The following is a 24,733-nucleotide window of genomic DNA, read 5'->3' on the forward strand; positions in this document are numbered from 1 at the left end:
GCTGTGAGGAATATTTGCGTGGGCACCCATGGGTCCACTGAAGCTCGTGCCAAGTACCATGATGGTGAAGGGGTATGGTATATTGGTTGCAGAGCAAGTACACCCCTTCACGACGGTCACGATTCCCGACGGCAGTGGCATTTTTCAACAAGATAATGCGCCATGTCACAAAGCCAGGACTGTGTTGGAGTGGTTCGAGGAACGCATTGGTGAGTTGCAGTTGATGTGATAGCTTCCCAACTGGCAAAATCCGAAACCCATAGAACACATCTGGGATGTGATTTAATCTGGTGGCAGAATTAATTGCCCCCCCCCCCCCCGAAATTTCCTGGATTTTGGTGACTTGTGTGTGGATATGTGCTGCCAACTCCCTCCAGTGACCCACCAAGGCCTCACTGTTATCCTTGCCAAAGGTGGACATATTGACTGTTCCATACGTGGTCATAATGATCTGGCTGATCAGTGGACAGACAGGCTCTATACGTAATATTCAGCAGTGGTATAAGAAAAAAGACGTCAAAAGGAATAAACTGTACTGTCATAAAAGAAAAACATGTTTTTGGTGGATATCATTAAGTGAAAATGGAAAGAGAAGGAGAGGACTGTATTTAAAATAATCCAAATTGAGAGGCTTGTGCTCTTGAGCAATGTACGAAAAGCAATTTAATGTTTAACGTGAGGGAAAATATTTTTGGTTTTGTCTGTGGGTCCTTTATTTAAAGTGATGTAAGGAGCTACCGGTATGTGTCTATATTAACTGTGATTTCATAGATTCAGATAAAGAACACGTAGTTGAACGGTATTGTTCCTTTTCAAGTGAAACATTTTTCTGCTATGCGATCACAGGTACACTGTTTGAGTGCAAATTGATTTAAGCTTAGTACATATAATACTTAGATATTAATTTGCAGTAATGTTCTCACGAATATCAGTTCGAGATAAAAATTGAATCAGTTAACTGGAAATTATATCCTGCCAGTGCACAGTTTTTTTCTTCATCGACACTGTAAACAAAAGCATTAAAAAATCCAGCCTTTTTCGTTTTTCATGATCGTGAAACAAGGAATATTTTAATTGCGGAAAGACTTTTGCGCTGCAACCTGTTTATTTTCGTGCGGCTGGATAAATCTGCTCATGAAAAAAGTAAACATAGCTGACGTTCACTATATATTTTTACTGCAGTTTTACACATACGACGCTCTGATCTACATTTAATGATTAAATCTAAAAATGGAGACTATCTTCTCGCAGAATTATTGTACAGTTCACTACCAGTGAACACAATAGATGATAAATTTTATTATATTGAAGCAGCACTGCCGTTTGTGACTGTCCACAGGGCTAGGAGAATGTATAATTCCGAGATATTTAATGGGCACACACTGAACTCTCTTCAGCTTTAAAATGTAAGTGTAAAGGATGCAACTACAGACAATCTAAATTTTTGTATCATTTGTACTGTTTACGGAAAATCTTCGTTTTATATTTTGCAGCTACAAAACGTAACCCATCCTATTCCGCATTACGGTGACATTACTGTAAGCAATCTAATGAAGCTATTACAGTTCAGTAATATATAACTGTAAATAACGACTGAGCTTCTAGGTAGCGCGCTAAAATCAGTGATGATTTTAGTGAATTTATATGGCTTCCTTTTCTGAAGTATATACTCTGACGTAATAGCCATTCATGGCGGGTTTAAGGGTCCAAAACAAATGTCTTCCTGTTTTCACTGACAGACTACCTGAGTTCAATCGGCTCTTTAAAATATGTTTCTCACTTCTCTGTTAATTCCTACCTTCCTTATATAAAGTCACCAGACATCTATATTTGGCCAGGACGGTTCTGGTACTTCGGAGTTTGGTCCCATTGTCCCAATCAGGTACGGTCGGAACATCTAAAAGTTAAAATCAAATTACGGCTCATGTAAGGTTTCCGAATATAACTTTCTATATTTCTAACATTGGAAAAAAATTTAAACTTTATTTGAATATCAATTTAAATTGGGCAGTGAACCAAACGCTGTAATGCCATTTTAGACAACAGATGAATGCTTTTGAATGATGTACAGAAATGGGATTAGGCACAAACATGGTACGTGTGTCTTACAGATGTGTTACCGATCTGCAAAATTATTGTTAAGGACTTGTTCCAAGAGTGTGTTAATATGCAGCAGTTTGTCACAGCTCAGGAAGCAGGGGAGCATAGAAAAAGCTGTCACTGATATGCTTTGGACAAAATGTTCCAGCACTCCACATACAAGTCTGTCTTATGAAAATATGTTTGATTGTGGAATGTGTGTTACTTTTTCTGGGTACATATGCAGAAGTCAAGCTTGTCTTCTCTTTTATGAGTAAGATATGTATGTCTGACAAAACTCAAAAGAAAGCAGAAACTTTGAAAGCAATACTTATGATGAAAGCTTATTTGTAATGAAATTGCATGGAACTGTATATTTCTTAAACCTAAAGGAAAACGAAAATTTGGTAATTTTCTGAATCAAATTTATTCCACACAGAACTATGGGGGGTCATGAGTAAGTGAGTGTTATAAACTGTCTGTACTTAGCTAAGGAAGAGTTGTGATGTTTATACCAACTTTTAAAATTTGGATAGGCTACATTAAAATTATACACATAACTATGAATATGCTTTTGTTTTATATAACATTTGTTGTATTACGATGTAGTGCCTACTACTCACTTCAATTTTAATATTGTATAAAAACTACAGAGCATTGTAATGTTGTGAGGAGTGAGCAGTTATGAAACTGGTCCGAGCTTCAGCCCACAGAAATACAGTCACCTTACCAGATGATGTTGGGGAGATCTTTATGAACCGTAAGAACCTGTCTCTACTGCAGTACAATGATATCAGTGAATGGTATTCAGCAAATGTTACAGGCTAACTTACAAAAACTGGAAACTATTTGCTGGCCGAAGTGGCCGTGCGGTTAAAGGCGCTGCAGTCTGGAACCGCAAGACCGCTACGGTCGCAGGTTCGAATCCTGCCTCGGGCATGGATGTTTGTGATGTCCTTAGGTTAGTTAGGTTTAACTAGTTCTAAGTTCTAGGGGACTAATGACCTCAGCAGTTGAGTCCCATAGTGCTCAGAGCCATTTGAACCATTTGGAAACTATTTAACTTTGTGGTTCCAGTTGGTCATCAAAACAAATTTTCGAAATTTTGCACGAAACTGAATATATGTGACAGCTTTTGTGCAATGGCATGTAGAGAATTAGCAAACGTTATTGCAAACATACTTGCTATGACAACTGAAATTCAGAGAACGATAACTATGGCTTCAGAAGTCAATTATAGTTGGTCTAGACCCAACAAATGACCATTTGACGCATGTATCTAATTATCTTGTTATTCACATTCAATGAAAATTGCAAACATTTTATTCCCTAGCGATTTGATGGATGCACAAATACTTGAGTAAAACAGTGTATACGTTAATGTGTACAATATCCAGTACTTTGTGCAAGAGCAGATGGCTATAGGAGGGGATGCCTCAACATGAAGGAAGACAATATAAAATGGCTCCATTCTGTCTCAATCCGCCATAAACGTGACAAACATGTGAATGTGTAATACGCCAATTGAATACAAAGAAATTTACCATTTTTGTTGTATTAAAAAATCTTTCAATGCTAGCCACTTCTCATCAACATTCTACTGAAGTACTCAAGTCCTATTTGTGATGCTTTCATTATAAAGGGCAATTTGTTCCACATCTAGCAGATTGTTTGCAGAATACAATCACAGACACGGTTGTTATATATGCTGATACTAATTTCTTGTCACAACCAAGTGCTATTCACACATCTCTTGCACATAAATCATAATAGTTTTGCTTAACTTCACTAATATAGAGTTTACTCTTGATGATGTACGAATTTAAAAAAAAAGCTTTAAAATTTAATTCAAGTAGTCGATGAGATGATAGATGTACCAAGATGCTGATAGCACACACAAAAATTTCTTTAGAGCAACTGAATTAGTCAATAGCTCATAAAAATGAGGTGACAAACTAGTAAGGGCACTTTTTAATTACACATGGGGAAATGGAAGCAGTAGAAATAATATATCTACAAATTATGATTGGTTATTAATGCAAAAATTTAAAGACAACATGATGATCTCAAAGGGGTAATTTAAAAGTGGATGAAGGAAACTCTAATTTTACCATGTGCTCCAATGATTATTTTGTAAAAAAGTGCAATTCCTTAATGATAACAATGTCATCAGAATAGATAAGGACACAACATCGGGATTTCGAAAAATTATTTCTTGGTTAAGAGAAAAAATATATTTTTATGAGTCCTGCAGCCCAGACATAAGAGAGAAACTTTCTATTAAGGCTGGCTTTCAAATGTATAGATAGTTCTTGTTATTACCTAAACATTCCCGATGAAGCTAAATTTATATCCCTTGATGTTACTAACATTTACACAAATGTACTAGTAAATGAATCCACCGAACGGATTAGGAGAACCATATTGATATATAAAAAGATACCAGTTCCTATAGCATCTGAATTTATAGATAGCCTTAATATCACACTTTCCCAGAACTATTTTATATTCAACGAGTCATTCTCTAAGTATGCACAGGGGTTGGCCGTGGGTTGCTAATTAACTGGACTTTTGACTAATATTTTCATGAATTTCATAGAAAATAAAAAAGTGTAAAAAGTTAAGATATTTTGAAGAAAATACTATGCTAGAAAATGTATGCATTTGGCACAATAACTTTCATAAACTGGAATGAAGATGACATACATGAATAGTGTAGCTTGGTTAATAAAACATACAACTAGTGCTAAATTTTACATCAGAAAATGGAAACGATAATATTAATTTCCTTGATTTTACAATTTCCAGAAAAAATAAGGAACTCTTTTTTTAATATTTTTAGGAAACCTGCTACAACTGATGCAATTATTCATGAACCTTCCCGTCACCGCATTCTGTACAAGTATGCCTACATACACGTATCATTTAAAAGAGTACTTAATGTTCCTGTGATTTCAGAAAACGTAGCTGCCGAGTTGGATATTATGAGATAAGTCCCAGCATATAATAGATAAGATGCTTAAATTGTTGAAAGAATATTCCAAAAGAAAGCTAGAAAAGTCAACACAAACGAAGTTTTTACACTCCTAAAAGTTCAAGAGCAAAAGACAATTAACTATGTCACCCATCTTCATGTAGGCAAGATTCCTCATAAAATCTCCCAGATGTTTATAAATCAATGTCACAATAGCTTTTCAAAAAGACAATGACATTAGAGTAGGTTTTAACCACAAATAAGATAAAAGTACTAGAATAGAAACTGGAGGCTTTTACAAAATTAATTTTGAACAGTTTGAGATGTTGTGTATTGATCAGACTGATAGAAAACGTGGGATTAGATTAGTAGAACATCTTCAAAAGTACAGTACATGAGCCTTAAGTCTAACTTAAAGTCTTTCAGACATAAAATGGGTTTAGGAAATGATATGATATTATCACATAAACTTACCTAGGGCTACTATATAAACATTCATGAGGAATTGGGATTTTTTTGTAACTTTAAACCATACACTGACATTATTTTAAAAGAAGTAAAGGACTTAAAAAATGAATTTCCTGAAGAATTTCACAGAACTTTTACAATTTGAAGAAACAATTCTTCTGTATTAATTCCAAATGCACATGTTTGTTAGTGGCTTACATTCATAGTCAGTGATGCCCATAGTTGTACGTAGATGATAATGAATTCTGTATAGGTTAACAGCTATTTTAGCCAATCATTTGACCCGTGTCTATGAACTGTAGTCTTCATGTCAATTGTAATTTACCTTAGATTCCCATTTATTACGAGTTCAAGTATACATGTTCTTTCTTAACCTTATTTTAAGACAAAGTATTAGATGCTGTACAGTTCTCCTTGAGACATTTTCACGTGACACCTGCTTTGCTTAACCTCTAATTCTAAAGGGAGTGGAAGGGCTGACCCAAAAAAGTGAACATTTCAATTTCAATGTGATTATTGACTACCAAAAACAATCTCAAATAAAAATTGTTAGGCGCCATTCAGGCAAGGTTATTTACAAAACACTCGTTACATAAAATCATAAGCAAGTAATAAATCATTAGACAACGATCTCCTATAAACATTGAGAAAAGCCAGTCAGGCAAAATATTTAAGGAAATCTCTCATTGCATTAAATCATAAATAAACTAATAAACCATTAACAACGATCTCATATAAAATTCACAGAAGGCACTAGGGCTGGATTTGACCATAACTTTAACAAAATAATTCTATTTAAGACACGTTATTTAAGATCCCAATAACATAAAATTACATGTAAAATAACAGTGGACACACAACCTCAATTTCAATACCAGTACTCAAATCATATTTATTAAAACGTATCTAGGGCAATCTTACACATTACTAGACTAGAGAACATTGCAGATCGAACCACGAAATTATTCAAGTGCCCATTGGCTTGTAAGATGGGCTTCTTGGGCGTAGAAAGCTACGACTTTGTAAAATCATAAATATGTAGCAACAGAAGTAAGGCTCATGCTTGTTAGGTCAAAGTTCAACCACGAAAGATGGAACCAACTGAGGGAAGTAATTCTTTACTTCAAACCAAGACGTCGTTCCGTTTGCAACCCCACATCGAGTAGGCCACCGAAATGGGAACCCAGCAAACGTTACCGAGGAGGAACACACGATCTCATCGAAGTCCACCACCCGTAAGCCAAAATTGTAATCTAAAGTGAAGCACTGCGCTTCGGTTGCCCGCTGCCTCAGTTCACTGAAACACAGACCACACCCGACAACAGGAGGTCAAAAAACTTTTTTAACTTCAACGATCAAAATTAACCAGTACAATAACAATATAAAATCAAAGCTTAACAACAACTAATTTCACTCGCAAGTCCTTTCTTTAATTGAAACAGTACCTGATAAACAAACGCTAAGTGTGAGAAATGAAGTGGCTCACGAGAATTGACACGCAGTATAACTTAATGACACACATATTGGCCACCTTAAGTGGGCCTGCAAAGTTCAACACGGCAACCTTTCGAAATAAAAACTCGGTTTGCTCGCAGAGGACATATTGATATGGATTACCCGATATCGTAAGCAAATTAAACACTTGCTAATAATAGCTAATGAACCAACATTATTCAAATACATCAATATTATGTGGAAGCAGAGCACGTGCTTAGTAAGAGGTGTCAAATGAAATCGAAGCGACATAACATGACACGTCTTGCGAGGTCTTACTGTACCAAGAGCTATCGCATTCACAGATAACTGAGTGCTTTTAATAATTAGCGTCCTCAACTGGGTGTCTTGATGGGCGATTTGCGAAGATGTCAGACCATCACTTCGCAAGACCATAACAGAGCGTCCCTCCAAGAAAGCGGGCACATCCACAGCTCACGAGGTTGCCGGAGAATACTCAGCGTCGGTCAACTCCAGCCGACTCCAGTACAACCACGTTACAACCAGCGCCTAGCCTCAAGCAAGCAGTCTTCACTTCTGTCCGCCAGCCAGTCGCCGACTCGCGCACCGCCGCGTTCCGTTCTCAAAGCATTGTCCTTTTTTCTTGTTTCTTTTTTTTTTTTTTTTCCTTACTCGCTCGTATTCCGAGCCGGCCCAAGCACAAAGGCAAACCTCTGAACTAGGAAATCCATCGTAGCCATGTCAGAGATACTACTGGCGGCGGTCTTGCCACGACTTAATCTCACCCCCCAAAACGCGAACATACCTCCTCCCTCCGCCCAGACCGTCTTCTTGCAGGACAGACAAGGAAGGAACCATGAACTGAGGGAGAGATCAGGCAGCCTTTATTTGAATTAGGTGAACCTGGAAACTCTTGCCTGAGGATATCTCTTTAGCCTCTAAATTTACCGGGCACATACCCTTGATTATCCAGCAAGGTTCCCGGAAACGTGGTGTCAGCTTGTGGCTAGCTACCTTGTCAACATTGCCCAGTAGAGCTTCAACGTACACGTGGTCTCCCACCTTGACAGTAAAGGGTCTCCTCCCTTTGTTACAACGCGCTGCCTGTCGGTTATGTGGGATCTGGATATTAGTCGTCGCGCGCCTCCAATTCTCGCGTATGGTCTCGGGTGTTATGGCGTTGTGTAACGGGTAGTTAATGTCCCATAAGTTAGATAATGGCGTATTCAGCTCGTAAGCGTGCATTAACTCCACATGGTATTTTCTTCCTCTGTCTTGTGAAATGCGTATAACATTTGTTTCAGCCATTATTATTATTCACATTTGTATAAGTAATACCCATAATGCATGTCATAATGCAACTGTTTTCTATCAATTCTATTTCAAAACTTAGGTTTCTACACAGTTACGTTACTGTAGTATGAATCCTTACATGTTTATCAGTGACCGTTTTGTATTTTTATTTTTATACAATTATGTACTGGAAAATTTCTTTTGTATGTAATTGACACAATGGTGTACAGTTGGTGTACCCTTATACAGTACCACATACATACTTCTTCTTATCACTACTGGTATGTAAATACTACTGTTGTGATGTATAATCAGGTACAGGCAATGTACACTACAGTTGTAGCGCTAGATCTTTATTTCATACCCACTGTAACCTAAGGTCTACATGAGAACCTAACAGAATTTTCTGATATCTCCTTCTTCTAGAACTATAAATTAACTCTGTATTTTATGTACAACAGTTTCATCTCGCTATTTATGAGCACTCGATGTTTAAGATGCAAACAAATATTTTACATCCATGATTTTGTATAGAAGCTCATTTTTCCAAAGAATATGTGATTTTACAAAACTTTATTGCTGCAAGATATGGCATTTATTTACCTGTCATTTTATTGGTGATAAATTTCACACTTGGTACTGTAATAAAAATTTGTAACTCTCACACTTTCCTATGTAATGATAATATTAATTATTGTAATTACTTTCTACAAGTGTAAGTTGTCAGAACCATTATTGGATCATTATATGACTCTTCCATGGCATTATTATCATATGGACGTTGTCATTTGTTTAATATGTTTTGCAAGTTAAAATTCATTTAGTGTTTGCTTTCCTAATGCTTTACTTATAACATGCTGTTTTTTCACAGCACCACATGTTGCCATCATTGAAATTAAATCATCAACAAGTTGTTTCCACTGATTTCACTACTGACTGTATTATAGACTATACTTCTTTAGTCTGTTGTCTTTGACTCTTTCGACATGTATGGGCACATAGGCCTGAAATGCCAGTCGTCTGTTAACTGTCAAGAGTGCATGTGTGATTTATGTAAGGTTTTTAAAAGATTGTCAAACTCTAGTTATGTTGTATTCTACGTTTTGCCGTGCTGTATTTGCTGTATGAAAGTGTCTTCAATGAGAAATATGCATTTCCAAATGAACAGGTGTTATAATTTGTAAATACTGCGTATTATGTTGGATTTCAGAGGTGAGACTTTAATTTTTTCGATCTTGTCTTTGTGTGTTACTTATAGTTTCTTCCTTTGTTCAATCACTCCAGTTAATGATGGCTGAGACAACCGAAAATGGTCGAATAAAAATAATTTCTACAGCTGACTGGAAAATAAAAATGCTTTCCTATAAGGAAATTATAATTTGGTGATGATTAAGAATGTGTATAAAGAATAATAATTTGCCTATTGGAATTTCAGATTTTATGTTACTATGACAGTTCACGGAATGAAAAATTATTTAACAGCAACTGGCACAGGCGTTATGCTTAACACTCACAGAATATATGGAAATTATAATACACCTTACAACATTACAAGTGTATGAGTACATAGGTAGGAATCCCAATAACTATATTGCTCCCACCATGTCTGCCAACACCACTGTACTGAGTTCCACTCTCGATGTAACGAGGGAGACACCATCTGACAATCATTTGACATCTGGTGACCAATGAAACACATATCACCCATATGCTCAGGTATCAAACCGCAACGATTATGAAATTGGCTGTCACTTCTCAATGTACAAGCATCATTCAAATCCTTAAACTATACTTTATTCTAAATGCAGTGCATATCTATTATTAAAGAATGAAAAATTTTAGCAGCCATAATTAAAATTGTTTGTAATCTCTGTGTCTTCCTTTATTATCATTAACCAAAAATTACACGACTTTATTCCTGATAATTTCCTGCTCTGTCTACTGCCACAATCAGAACTGATGATTCTGTACTAGTTGATGAATTATGAGCGAAACTGTGTGAATTAATAAACAACTAATTGAAATTACAACGAAAGTTATAATTCTTAGAAAGGAAATTTTCAATTTAATCTCTAATCACCTTTTCCAACACATACGGCCTTGCCAGTCGTGCATGTGTCTTGTGTCAAATGAAATGCTATTTTTAACTAGAAGTTGAGTAAAAAGTGTGTCAATGGATAATTCATTATTAATAGTACATGTGAATAGTTCAGTCGATTTGCTGTAAAAAGCTCTAAAATTTGATAGGTGGATCTCATTAGTACCGTAAAAATTCTAAAATGTTTCAGTTATTTACTGAATTTCTGTTAGATAAATCCTTTCAGTGCTGTACGTTCCTCACACATTAATGACCGATCACATATATATATTAGCAGAATTTTCTTCACCTCCACTTTTACATGACGTATCGTGATTCCGTGAAGCTCTTACAGTCTGTGCAGCAGATGTGAAAACGCAATCAATATAAATCTAGCGTTTTTGCACATTGAAAACAGAACAAATGTCATGTGTGTTACGTTTGACAGAAGTATGTGGCCCGGCCGCTGAGTCACCGTCCAGCCAGACCCATGGCTACCAAACTGAGGTGTGCTCTAAGACTCTCACAACTCAGTGTGGGCGTACCAAATGCCGTTTGTAACCTAAATCAATAACTCACACTCAGATATGGCGTGTCGTGTCACGCAACGACGGCACTGCCGAGGACCCTCAGGGTTTTTACACCTTTCTCCTCTGACCCTGAAGCAGAGTAGGTATTGCCCTCTAAATAGTGTTTCGTCATTATTGACTAGCTCTGTAAGAGTCTCATTACGTAATACTTCAGTTTCATCTTTCTGAGGCCCATTTGTCTGTTCTCCTGGCTGGGAAGGCTTCGAGAATTGGTGCGCACCTGACACAAAGCCTTCCACATTTAGCGCTACTACTGATCATCTCTCCGCACCTTCCCCCCTTCATCCTCATCTCCCACACCCCTATTATTTATTCCTTCTGTTCTCCTCTTCAGTCCCGTCCCTCATTCCTAAGCCACACCCCATCAGCTCCCCTTCTAAGTCAAGCAAATTTCTTGTAAACAGACCTATCAAGAAGCTTCCAGGCCAGTTGTGTTATATATGTTTAGCTCTTTTAATCAGATCAGTAATATACTGCCTTATCACATTCGTCAACTCGTTTTTGAAGCACACCCAGTCCTTTGAAGCAGGACAGTCAGAGAGCTAGGAAGCCAACATGTACATACATCTCGGTGTAACAGTATTTTATTGCCATAAAAACGGTGCAGCTGATCATATTCCTCAATTATTTTCTAAGTCAAGCTCTTACTTGGACGTATTAGTATCAGAGAGCTTCTAAACCAATTAAATTACAAAACATAAATCTCTTGATAACAGTTCAATATTTTACCATCACAAAAAATAACTGCATATCATACAGCTTCAGGTTACATGACGTCATTCTAATCCAGTCATGAAGGAAGCAGAGTAACTGTCTGCTTGCAGGACGCAAGAGGAATTGACTTCGCTTATCTGTATGGCATGTGGGTTCAGTCATTCGCGATAGTTATAGATCAAAATAAAACAACTGCGATATGTACTTAATAATATATATGGAAGAGTCTCATTACGTAATTCATCAGTTTCATCTTTTCTACATTCATAATTAGTGTTTCACATTTTCACGACAGACTTCAAGCCATGTCCTGTACAGGATGAAGTTGTCCTGCAGGCGTTGCGCAAATGGGAACGGCTATTGATGTGTGGTTTTCACAGAATGGATTGGTAGTCAGAGGCGTATTTTTAGCATGTCAACAAATGGAAATAACACTTATAAAGCGTATTTTTTGTGCAAACAATATTTTTTTAATGTAACAATGTCTTTGGACATTACGAAACTAAATCTTTGGCAAATTAGAATGTCTGTGGTGTTTGTTTCAGGATTCTAGACCACCTCCTTTACGAGATATGTTTTTTTTTTTTTTTTAATTCCCACACTGACACTTGTGTAGTACCAGAGGTAGGACACACTAAAGAACATCACAGGTACATTCGCTGGTTATGTTGATTTCGAGCGGAAACGAGACAATTGACTATCACAGGTAGCGTTAAAAACTGACCACCAGCAGCGAAAATACACGCTTCCTGTCTAATGTGGAACGGCTGCTGCACACGTGCTAGCATCTCAGCGGGGATGTCTCAGCAAGCTGCAGTACTACATCGCTGGGTATCATTGGGTATCTTTACTGACAGCGTCTTTCAGCTCCCCCACTTGGAAAAAAGTCTACAGGCGTCATTTCCAGGGAGTGGGCTACCCAACGTCCAGTACCACTGCTTTCAATCCAAAAATTTTGAAACAATTCGTAAATACATGTTGTATTACTTTGTGCACTACACGCCAGACAGCCGTTATGCTGATACCACAGGTTTCTCCCAGTGTGCAGAGCAACAGCTTCTAGCATCCATGGCAGGACGCCTGTTAGGAGGCTGTGATACTTGTGAGCATTCAGTGTTCCGACTATTAAAATTGGACCTATGAGCTGAAGCTTCACTATCCCACATCACACATTCACATCCCACTACTTTGATATCCATTGCAAGATTATCGATCAGGCATTTGGTGTATTGAACCTTCACCCTTCCCCTTTCTTTCAAACATAGCTCCCAAGTAGAATTATGTAAACGTTATGTAATTCGAGTAAAAAATCTTCTTTCGGTTCACGAGTGTTTCGGACTTATTGTTTCTGACATCGCTTAAGGAAAGTATGAAGTCTTTATTCAAGAGTTACTGTAGTTCGGTGTGGTGTCTATATCTCAAAGTTGCTTAAGTTTAAAACCGACTTATAAATTATGTAACTCTAATTCGTCATATTGAACGTAAAATTAATATAACTTTTCTGACACGTCTTGCTCTGTTGAGTGGTTGGCTAGCTGCATTTGTGGCAACTCGTGAGTCTTTCTTTGGAAGGATCTCAAGTAATTTCTAAGTCCCTCAGTCCTGAAGTAATTCCTTAAAGATCCATGCAGCTCATTTAATCCTCATCTGGTAATTAGCCAGTTCAGAGTGGAGCAGCATTTCCGCTGCACACGTTAGAATCAACTATAGATTCAAGATGAACCTCCGTATGTTGGAATTAGGGAACTTTCACAATCAGTAACATTACTGTAAAATTCAGTAGTTGCACAGACGGATTTAATATGTGGCAATAAAAGGTTTTAAATTTTAATGTTTAACAATTTATTAAATCAATGTTTGTATACAAAGTAGAATAGTTATATCACTTCTAGTTAACACTATAGAGAAACATTACACAGAGAGAAGCACAAGTATTGAAGTTCACACATCTGCCCCAGTACATAAGCTGTATAGTAAGAAATGCACTATAGTAGGAAGTTTTGACATGATACAAACCAGCAGCTTTCACAGAAGGAATCTTATTAGGCAGTTTTCAAAGAAAAATTTTCAACATAAGGTTCTGACATGTCGATTTCACTGCAGTTTTCACTCAGTAATCACAGGAATAGTTTTTGTTACTGCTGTGAAATTTCCTTAACTGTAGGTATTTAATTTATTGTCCTTTTCTTTTGTCTATGGTTAACTTTTTCGGAATTGAAGCCAAGTTCCAAACTAGCACATGTTGGCTGTAAATAATGCAGTAAATGAATTCAAATGAGTTTTTCAGAAGTCAATATACAGGTGTACACTATATACATTGAGAGACATTTCTTTAGCTAGTCTTGTGCATGAATTCTGTTTTATATCTTAAGAGAAAACTTTGAGATTGGTATATATCTGTGACTGCAATTTGTGAAAGTATTTTCTCACTGCTTTGGTGGAGCTGCGTTGGTTAAGTGAAAGGTATATTGTTATTCTGCAATATTTTTGGCAAATGCTGATGAGAAATGTGTTACTAGACAGTGACATTTTACTACCGGTGAGGTGTTGCTGAAATACTTGCACTGTATAACGTATCAGACTGGAAGTCAGTATGAATAACCGACTGAAGCTGCGGAAATGTCTTCAGTAGCATCTATTGTCACATGCTTTCTCTTAAACAGGACTAATTTAGGGTTATTGATTTTCTTGTGAATGATTTTGTCTCGTTTTCGTAAAGTTGTGGAGGGTTAAGCTTCAGCTCCAAATTGATAACTGAGTAGCATTCTTGTGGATGTTGTCCTGTGATTTGAAGTATGAGCTCGTGGTGGATTTATACACTGTTGTTCATACTTGAATTCTTTGAGTGTAGAAATTATGTTCCCTTTAGACCATACAGTGTAGGTTACTTCAGTGGTAGGTATTCTTTTGACGTTTGTACTATTTATGGGAGATGGTCGTTAGTTTTCTGAGATCATATGCGAAATTCTGATAGTGGTATTATTAAGTGTTGAGGATTCTTGTGAGTATATTCTGCTGAGGGTACTGCACAATTTCCTTGGTGTGAAAATTTGTGGTAAACAAAATTCATTGCCCCAGAGTAGATGTATTATTCTGTTGAATATTCACACTATGTGTCCCTAGATTAGTGTAGTGGTATCCTTCTGTAATAATTATTCATTGGTGTTTGAGATCTTCGTCTTGGTGTGTCGTTTTCCACTTAGTCAAAATGTCAGTCAGTACTACATCCAAAAGTGGAGATAGAGGGGTGAGTGAAGATACAGCTAACATTTCATTAGCAGCAGAGATGAGTAGTAGAGAAACTATATTTCATGTGAGGTGTGTGTCGGAGAAATAGATAGTCAGGATAGTCAATTTCCTGTACTGAGAGAGATTCAGGAAAAAATACAGTGGTAATTAATATTTGTTAATAATCCTCTGGAATGTGATGAGTTACAGCACTCTAAATAAGTGTCTGATGGTTTGAGTTTGGCATCTCAATCTGAAATGTAAACTAATGTGTGATCTTCCCCTTCAAACATTATTAGCGGAACTGATATGAATGCATTTTAGCAAATGCTGTAGGTGTTGATTCAAAAACAAGAAAAGAGTAGTATCAGAGAGGAAGACCATATTAATTAGATTAAAGAAAATAAGAAAAATATGTGAAGGAAAGTAATAAAAGTCAAGAGGTGAATGGCAATATGTTTAGCGAAGAGATTATGAGAGATAAGAAGCAGCTTAGCGGATAAGTTAAACTTAAGTTTGATAACCAGCCCGTGCAGTACATGAGGAGTTTCAGCCTGAGATGAATAATATAAAGACCAGGCTTGAAAGTACAGAGACACAACAGTTTAAGCAAAACGAGCCACTCAGAAACAAAAAGAAAGTATACGCTTTGACGCAGTTCTTAGGTCACACACACTAATGACATGCATGAAAGAATGACAAACTTGGTGTAATAGCCTTCATTCAGATCACTCAACTTAGAGAACATGGACATCAACACGATTCACTTATGAGTGAATTCGAAAGTTAGTTTAATCCCTTAATGTGAAGTAGGAAGCTTAGTCACTAAGTAACAAATTACTACAATTTAAAAATGTGTAGAGGAGTTGGCTACAACCTTAGTCAACTGTCGACTAAATGTGGTAGGAATTCTGAAGCCGCTAAATAAATTCCTTTTTCTAACACACAAGCATTTCAGTCATTACAGCAGTTTAAAGTAGGTCAATAAACGTTAACCGTCAGCATATGAGAAAGATCAGTTAAGTACATTCTCATATATCACGGAATCAGAATAAATTAGAGCAAGGAGGCAAGGTCAGGAGGCTTCGTGGTTTTCCTCACAGAAACAAGGACGAGAGACGTACTCGTTTCGTGTAAGAGGGCGTGTTTGTGATTGTGACTTGTTTCAGAGACAGTCTATGGGGTGAAAGAGAATTCCTGCACCTAGAGGAATGATAATTTAATTACAGGCGTTACCTTTCTATTTGGAAGTTAAAAAATTTGTGTCATATTCGGAACGAAATACATCCGAGGGCGTGACTTCAACCGTTTGATTGTTCCTTTCCTCCAACATGGGCAGTCTTAATCTATGTCTGGATACCTTGAAGGTGACCAAACACTAGAACGTAAATACAAGATAGGTGGAGACTTCCATGAAGCTTTCCTGTCAGCCTACTGGTCACACAAAATATGAGATCATGTCAAACATTGCATTTTTGTCCTCAGACATTTAGAGCATTTACAACTATAGAGTGCTATATGTTATTTTTGGTCCATAAATATTAATTTTTATTTAACCCTTACAGCCTTGTGGAACTTACCCAAATATGTCTCACCAAATTACCGATTTCCATGAGAAACATAGTACTGCCAGCTTGCTGTAAGCATTATATAGAAGCATTTCAAAGCCTTGTACAGGAACTCTGGCAAGGTAACCGCACACCAAGGAACAATAATCAGGATAATTACAGACGTCATCTGAGCGCAGCGTAAAAGGCCAAATAATTGGCACACAGGGAGAAAGACTAGTAACAGAGCAAATGTTAGACAAGCTTTCAGACCCAGATCTTATTGTATTGAAAATACATTCCAGAGGTCAGATTGGCTATCAGGAAAGGTTCCTAAGAAGGGATAGCCCCAGGAACTAGGGAAAAAAAGGAAACGAGAAGAACTTTCACTGTAGTACACACATCAAAAAAGTTTTGCATCACCGCAGTTCCTGAAGATATGCGTTGACCGTAGATATTGCATCACAGATACAGTCCCTTTGACTGTTCAGAGATGTTACTACACCGGCCCAAAGATGTAAACAACCATGTATGAGCAGCGCCTATTAGACAGAGAGGGTCCGACAGCCGATCAGTTCCTACCATTCTACCAAGAAGGAGGTACACGGCTCGTGTTGTCTGTAGTTCACCCATGCCCAGCAGGTCAATACCGCGGTTCGATCGCGTCCGCATTGTTATTTTGTGCCAGGAAGGGCTCTCAACAACGGAAGTCTCCAGGCATCTTGGAGTGAACCAAAGAGATGTTGTTCGGACATGGAGGAGATACAAAGAGAAAGGAACTTTCGATGAGACGCCTCGCAAAGGCCGCCCAAGTGCTACCACTGCAGTGGATGACCGCTACCTACGGCTTATGGATCCGAGGAACTCTGACGGAAAGGCCGCCGTACTGAGTCATGCTTTTTGCGCAGCCACAGGACGTCGTGTTACATCTCAAACTGTGGGCAAGAGGCTGCATGACGCAAAACTTCACTCCCGACGACCATGGCGAGGTTCATCTTTGCAACCACGACACCATGCGGCGCGGTGCAGATGGGCTTCACAACATGTCGAATGGACCGCTCATGATTGGCATCATGTTCTCTTCACCGATGAGTGTCGCATATGCCTTCAACCAGACAATTGTTGGAGACGTTTTTGGAGGCAACCCGGTCAAGGTGATCGCCTTAGACACACTGTCCAGCGAGTGCAGCAAGGTGAAGGTTTCCTGCTGTTTTGGGGTGGCATTTTGTGGGGTCGACGTACGCCGCTGGTTGTCACGGAAGCTGCCGTAACGGCTGTATGATACGTGAAAGCCATCCTCCGACCGATAGTCTAGTACATATCGGTAGCATATTCGCGCTTCCATCGTGCACGTCTTATGAATGACTTCCGTCAGGATAACGACATCGCTCGACTACACTGGCCAGCATGTTCTCCCGACATGAGCCCTTCTAACATGCCTGGGATGGATTGGAAAGTGCTGTTTATGGACGACGTCAGTCACCAACCACGCTGAGGGATATACGCCGAATCGCCGTTGAGGAGTGGGACTATCTGGACCAACAGTTACTTGATGAACTTGTGGATAGTATGCCACGACGAATAGAGGCGCGCATCAATGCAAGAGGGCGTTCTACTGGGTATTAGAGGTACCGGTGTGTACAGAAATCTGGACCACCACCTCTGAAGGTCTCGCTGTTTGGTGGTACAAAATGCTATGTGTGGGTTTCCTGAGCAATAAAAAGGCCGGAAATGATGTTTAAGTTGATCTTTATTCCCATTTTCTGTACAGGTTCCGGAACTCTCGGAACCGAGGTGATACAAAACTGTTATTGATGTGTGTACAATGGGAACAGGCTTAACCCTAGTTATCTTGATCAAGGGAGATTAAATTCACTCTCGTTATAATCATAGAGGAAACGGGTCCACGTTAAAATGACATGCAACGCAGGCGTCAAACGGAACGTTCCACGAGATGGAGAATACTGCAGTTAATGTTGTGTACATTTAAAGGATATCAGAGATGCACTGTTAGAGGATATAAGAATAATCAGAGTTTTGTAGTCCTTCCGGTTCTCATTATTTCAACCGATAAATTCAGGTTATTTTGGCTCTGGGTTTTGGGAGCCCAGTTCTGTTGCCACTGAAGTTGCATTTTGTAAACGTGACGCGGGGTCAATCTCGTCAGCTCTGCCTTACGGCCAACAAAGTTGGAAGGAATGATTATGAGGAAGAACTTTGAAGTTCCAAGCAAATTGGGATTGGTGTTATGTGCTAGGAGCACAAGTTTTCGGTTAATTTATTCATAGCACCATTGCTTACCACAGACACAATTCCAGCAGTCAATTTGCTTGGTTAGCATAATCCAGTTTTCGAATTAAGGGATGCAGATGTACATTTTAATATTAAAGGTGTATCTGTATGGTTAAAATTTGGAGACTAGATTTTCAAACAAGAGGATGAATCGAGTTGTCTAGAATACCTCTCCCGTTCCAAGTTACTAACTTTGCAGGAATCCTTTTGTGACTGTATGGTTGTCGTCAGGGTGTTATACTGTGAGCACAAAGAGTATGCCGATGAACTGGACTTAATACAGAACAAGGTTAACAAAGCTAAGGTGCAAGTGTTAAGTGTGCTCTTCTCACTATTCCACTGCTATGACATCCTGATTTGTAACCAAAATTTTTATTGCAATTGATTTCTTAAAGATTGGCATGGATAATCATCTTTTCCAAGAAATAGAGGAAAATGTTGTGGTGTGTCACAAAATAATTAAATTCGCCCGCCAGCAGTTGTCAAAATTTGATCATAACTAGTCTGTCACTGAGTTTTCATAATTTGAATTTTCACGAAATTATGTTTTACTTATACGGTAATAACAACAAATTATACAGTGACCATCATGCACTTCAGATTCCCACAGCTGCCAAATTCACCCGTGGCCACGGTCAGAACTTGACATTTAACTTTCAAGAATCAGGAACACTCTTGTCTACGCTCCACACGTCCAAGATACTTTTAGCACGCCTTATCACGAGCAGCTGTTGGTTAAGTCAGAGGGAGCGAAGAAGACTGCCATAAAAAGAATTTCCTTCCGTTACACCTCAAAATGTTTGCATTTGATAATTATATTTCTCTGTCTCTAGTTGATGCTGCTACATGACGGGATGGAGACCCCACATGAAAGGTAGTAATGGAGCAATGGAATTACAATGGCAATACAGCACTGAGACAATTTTATGTCTTCAAAAAGGATATTGTATTCATATCCAGAAGTCCAGAAGACTTTAACCGGATTCCATGTCTACCTGACGAATTAGACACTAAACTAATCTGGTGTAAAGACATGAGCTCTGCACAATTTGGTCCTTGTAAATATTTCCATAATCTGCGCCTTACGTGCTACTTTAGACCCGTGGTCTAGGGGTAGCGTCTTTGATTCATAATCAAAAACGTCTTGGGTACCGGGTTCGATCCTCGCCACTGCCTAAATTTTGATAAATAATCAGCACTGGCGGCCGAAGACTTCCGGCATAAGAAGTCAGCCTCATTCTGCCAACGGCCTTGTCAAAGTTGGCGGAGGAGCGGTTAGAGGTTCAGGGCACTCTCTTGTCCTAGGGGTGGGAAATTGCCCCTAAAGGCGGAAGAATCAGCAATGATCAACGACATGAGGATGCAGAAGGCAATGGAAACCACTGAATTAAAGACACGTAACGTGTATCCACGGGACATGTGGCCTGTAATTGAAGAAGTGTCATGATGATCTCTCCATTGGCAAAAGATTCCGGAATAGTCCCCCATTCGGATCTCCGGGAGGGGACTGCCAAGGGGGCGGTTACCATGAGAAAAAGTTTGAATAATCAACGAAAGGATAACGTTCTACGAGTCGGGGCATGGAATGTCAGAAGCTTGAACGTGGTAGGGAAACTAGAAAATCTGAAAAGGGAAATGCAAAGGCTCAATCTAGATACAGTAGGGCTCAGTGAAGTGAAGTGGAAGGGGTCAGATGAGTATCGGGTAATATCAACAGCAGCAGAAAATGGTATAACAGGTGTAGGATTCGTTATGAATAGGAAGGTAGGGCAGAGGGTGTGTTACTGTGAACAGTTCAGTGACCGGGTTGTTCTAATCAGAATCGACAGCAGACCAACACCGACAACGATAGTTCAGGTATACATGCCGACGTCGCAAGCTGAAGATGAACAGATAGATAAAGTGTATGAGGATATTGAAAGGGTAATGCAGTATGTAAAGGGGGACGAAAATCTAATAGTCATGGGCGACTGGAATGCAGTAGTAGGGGAAGGAGTAGAAGAAGAGGTTACAGGAGAATATGGGCTTGGGACAAGGAATGAAAGAGGAGAAAGACTGAGTTCTGTAACAAATTTCAGCTAGTAATAGCGAAAACCCTGTTCAAGAATCACAAGAGGAGGAGGTATACTTGGAAAAGGCCGGGAGATACGGAAAGATTTCAATTAGATTACATCATGGTCAGACAGAGATTCCGAAATCAGATACTGGATTTTAAGGCGTACCCAGGAGCAAATATAGACTCAGATCACAATATAGTAGTGATGAAGAGTAGGCTCAAGTTCAAGACATTAGGCAGGAAGGATCAATACGCAAAGAAGTGGGATACGGAAGTACTAAGAAAGACGAGATACGTTTGAAGTTCTCTAACGCTATAGATACAGCAATAAGGAATAGCGGAGTAGGCAGTACAGCTGAAGAGGAATGGACTTCTCTAAAAAGGGCCATCACAGAAGTTGGGAAGGAAAACATAGGTACAACGAAAAAAGGTTCAAATGGCTCTGAGCACTATGGGACTCAACATCTGAAGTCATCAGTCCCCTAGAACTTAGAACTACTTAAACCTAACTAACCTAAGGACGTCACACACATCCATACCCGAGGCAGGATTCGAACTTTCGACCGCATCGGACGCGCGGTTCCAGACTGTAGCGTCTAGAACCGCTCGGCCACCCCGGCCGGCAGGTACAAAGAAGGTAGCTGCGAAGAAACCATGGGTAACAGATGAAATACTTCAGTTGGTTGACGAAAGCAGGAAGTACTAACATGTTCCGGGAAAATCAGGACTACAGAAATATAGGTCGCTGAGGAATGAAATAAATAGGAAGTGCTGGGAAGCTAAGGCGAAATGGTTGCAGGAAAAATGTGAAGACATCGAAAAAGATATGCTTGTCGGAAGGACAGATTCAGCATACAGGAAAGTCAAAACAACCTTTGGTGACAGTAAGAGTGCAACGGGAATTCCACTGTTAAATGCAGAGGAGAGAGCAGATAGGTGGAAAGAATACATTGAAAGCCTCTATGAGGGTGAAGATTTGTCTGATGTGATAGAAGAAGAAACAGGAGTCGATTTAGAAGAGATAGGGGATCCAGTATTAGAATAGGAATTTAAAAGAGCTTTGGAGGACTTACGGTCAAATAAGGCAGAAGAGATAGACAACATTCCATCAGAATTTCTAAACTCATTTTGGGAAGTGACAACAAAACGACTATTCACGTTGGTGTGTAGAATATATGAGTCTGGCGATATACCATCTGACTTTCGGAAAAGCATCATCCACACAATTCCGAAGACGGCAAGAGCTGACAAGTGGGAGAATTATCGCACAATCCGCTTAACAGCTCATGCATCGAAGCTGCTTGCAAGAATAATATACAGAAGAATGGAAAAGAAAATTGAGAATGCGCTAGGTGACGATCAGTTTTGCTTTAGGAAAAGTAAAGAGACGAGAGAGGCAATTCTGACGTTACGACTAATAATGGAAGCAAGGCTAAAGAAAAATCAAGACACTTTCATAGGATTTGTCGACCTGGAGAAAGCGTTCGACAATATAAAATGGTGCAAGCTGTTCGAGATTCTGAAAAAAGTAGGGGTAAGCTATAGGGAGAGACGGGTCATATACAATATGTACAACAACCAAGAGGGAATAATAAGAGTGGACGATCAAGAACAAAGTGCTGGTATTAAGAAGGGTGTAAGACAAGGCTGTAGCCTTTGGCCCCTACTCTTCAATCTGTACATCGAGGAAGCAATGATGGAAATAAAAGAAAGGTTCACGAGTGGAATTAAAATACAAGGTGAAAGGATATCAATGATACGATTCTCTGATGACATTGCTATCCTGAGTGAAAGTGAAGAAGAATTAAATGATCTGCTGAACGTAATGAACAGTCTAATGAGTACACAGTATGGTTTGAGAGTAAATCGGAGAAAGACCGAGGTAATGAGAAGTAGTAGAAATGAGAACAGCGAGAAACTTAACATCAGGATTGATGGTCACGAAGTCAATGAAGTTAAGATATTCTGCTACCTAGGCAGTAAAATAACCAATGACGGACGGAGCAAGGAGGACATCAAAAGCAGACTCGCTATGGCAAAAAAGGCATTTCTGGCCAAGAGAAGTCTACTAATATCAAATACCGGCCTTAATTTGAGGAAGAAATTTCTGAGGATGTACGTCTGGAGTACAGCATTGTATGGTAGTGAAACATGGACTGTGGGAAAACCGGAACAGAAGAGGATCGAAGCATTTGAAACGTGGTGCTATAGACGAATGTTGAAAATTAGGTCGACTGATAAGCTAATGAATGAGGAGGTTCTACGCAGAATCGAGAGGAAAGGAATATGTGGAAAACACTGATAAGGAGAAGGGACAGGATGATAGGACATCTGCTAAGACATGAGGGAATGACTTCCATGGTACTAGAGGGAGCTGTAGCGGGGTAAAACTGTAGAGGAAGACAGAGATTGGAATACGTCAAGCAAATAATTGAGGACGTAGGTTGCAAGTGCTACTCTGAGATGAAGAGGTTAGCACAGGAAAGGAATTCGTGGCGGGCCGCATCAAACCAGTCAGTAGACTGATGACCAAAAAAAGAATTCGTTGTGTTGAAATGCGTCAGGCTGGAGCCGGCCTAATCATTTCACTTCAATTACGCATACTACTTTCTCAGTGTAACAACACTTTTCTCTTACAGTTGCTCGCATAATGCGTGATTGCAGACGTTGCAACCAAATATTCGGAGTTAATTTGTTTATCAGTTATGCATGTGACATCAAGCTGGTGTATTCACTGAGTCTTAGTGAAGCCATCGCAACCAAGCATTTCGTGTTGTCCAGAGAGGCCCAGTATCCTGGCGAATCATTTACCTGGACTTGTGAAGGTCAAGCCACAAGGCCGGAGACTGCGTTGCATTCACGTGCTATTGCGGGCTGAGCGCCGCTCTGGTGAGAGAGAAAGGCTTTTGCGCGCACTATGGGCAGTCGACTGGTGATAGTGCCGTACCAGGTAACTAGAATTGGTGTAGTGTAAAATACATGGCAGTGACTGTAGGAGGCATCTGCATTTTTTAAAGCAGAGTTTGCTGGTCAGTGGCCAGATGCTGGTCACAAAGAGCAGCATACAGGAGCTCTGGTCTGCAGATAAGATGTTGAGAGGTACATGGGAGCACAAATACAAGTGAAGCCCGCTTCCAAAATTTTTCTGCCCCTACAGTCTGACGCCAAGACTCGAAGGATAGTTACCCAAGCTCTGACAGACGTACGGCACACGTTGACTGGGCGAAGGACGTAGCCAAAGGGGGCGGGGGATTCCGCGGAGTCCTCCTACCACCTATCTCTTTGCCTCTTTCTGGAACTGACTGGAAACGATTTCGAGAGGTGCCTTTCCGAGGTATGAAAGGAGGTTACCAAAAACCAAGAGACGCTTTCGGAGTTTTCGAAATTTCACTTTGAACTTACGCGTATCACCGGTAAGTAATCACGAGGATAATGAGATCCGCGATTCGCCGTCGCATCACGTGGGCTGAGTCCAGCAACAGCTAACAGCGGCCGCAGTTCAGTGCACCCCGGTTTGTTGGCAAACACCTCAGTGGCAGTCACGGGGAGACAGCATTTGCAATGCACACTCGTGAACTCGGGAATTGCTATAAATTGAGTGAAGAGGATTTCATTCCTGGTTTCTGTTTTCTCGTCGTTTTAACTTGACATACGCGCTCCACGAACGGGTATTCAAGTTTTCTGGAATCTAGTTTTTGCTTGAAAGGGGATTCTTTTCGTAACTACTCATGTTTTGTTTCGTAATCGAGTTAAGTAACTGGCGTTCGACCGCCCAGTGATATTTCTTTCTGATTCTTCCTTTACTCAATGATCTGTTGTGTGCTTCTATTCGCGATCACAGGATTTTGAATAATGGCTGAAGACGTAATTTCTGTCTTTTATGTGTCTGGGCCTCATCTAAACAGTAATTTTCAAGCATCAAGCTGATGGTGACGGTAGTAACGACCAATTTTCTTATAA

Source organism: Schistocerca nitens, chromosome 8 (genome assembly GCF_023898315.1).
Source record: "Schistocerca nitens isolate TAMUIC-IGC-003100 chromosome 8, iqSchNite1.1, whole genome shotgun sequence".
Taxonomy (NCBI): domain Eukaryota; kingdom Metazoa; phylum Arthropoda; class Insecta; order Orthoptera; family Acrididae; genus Schistocerca; species Schistocerca nitens.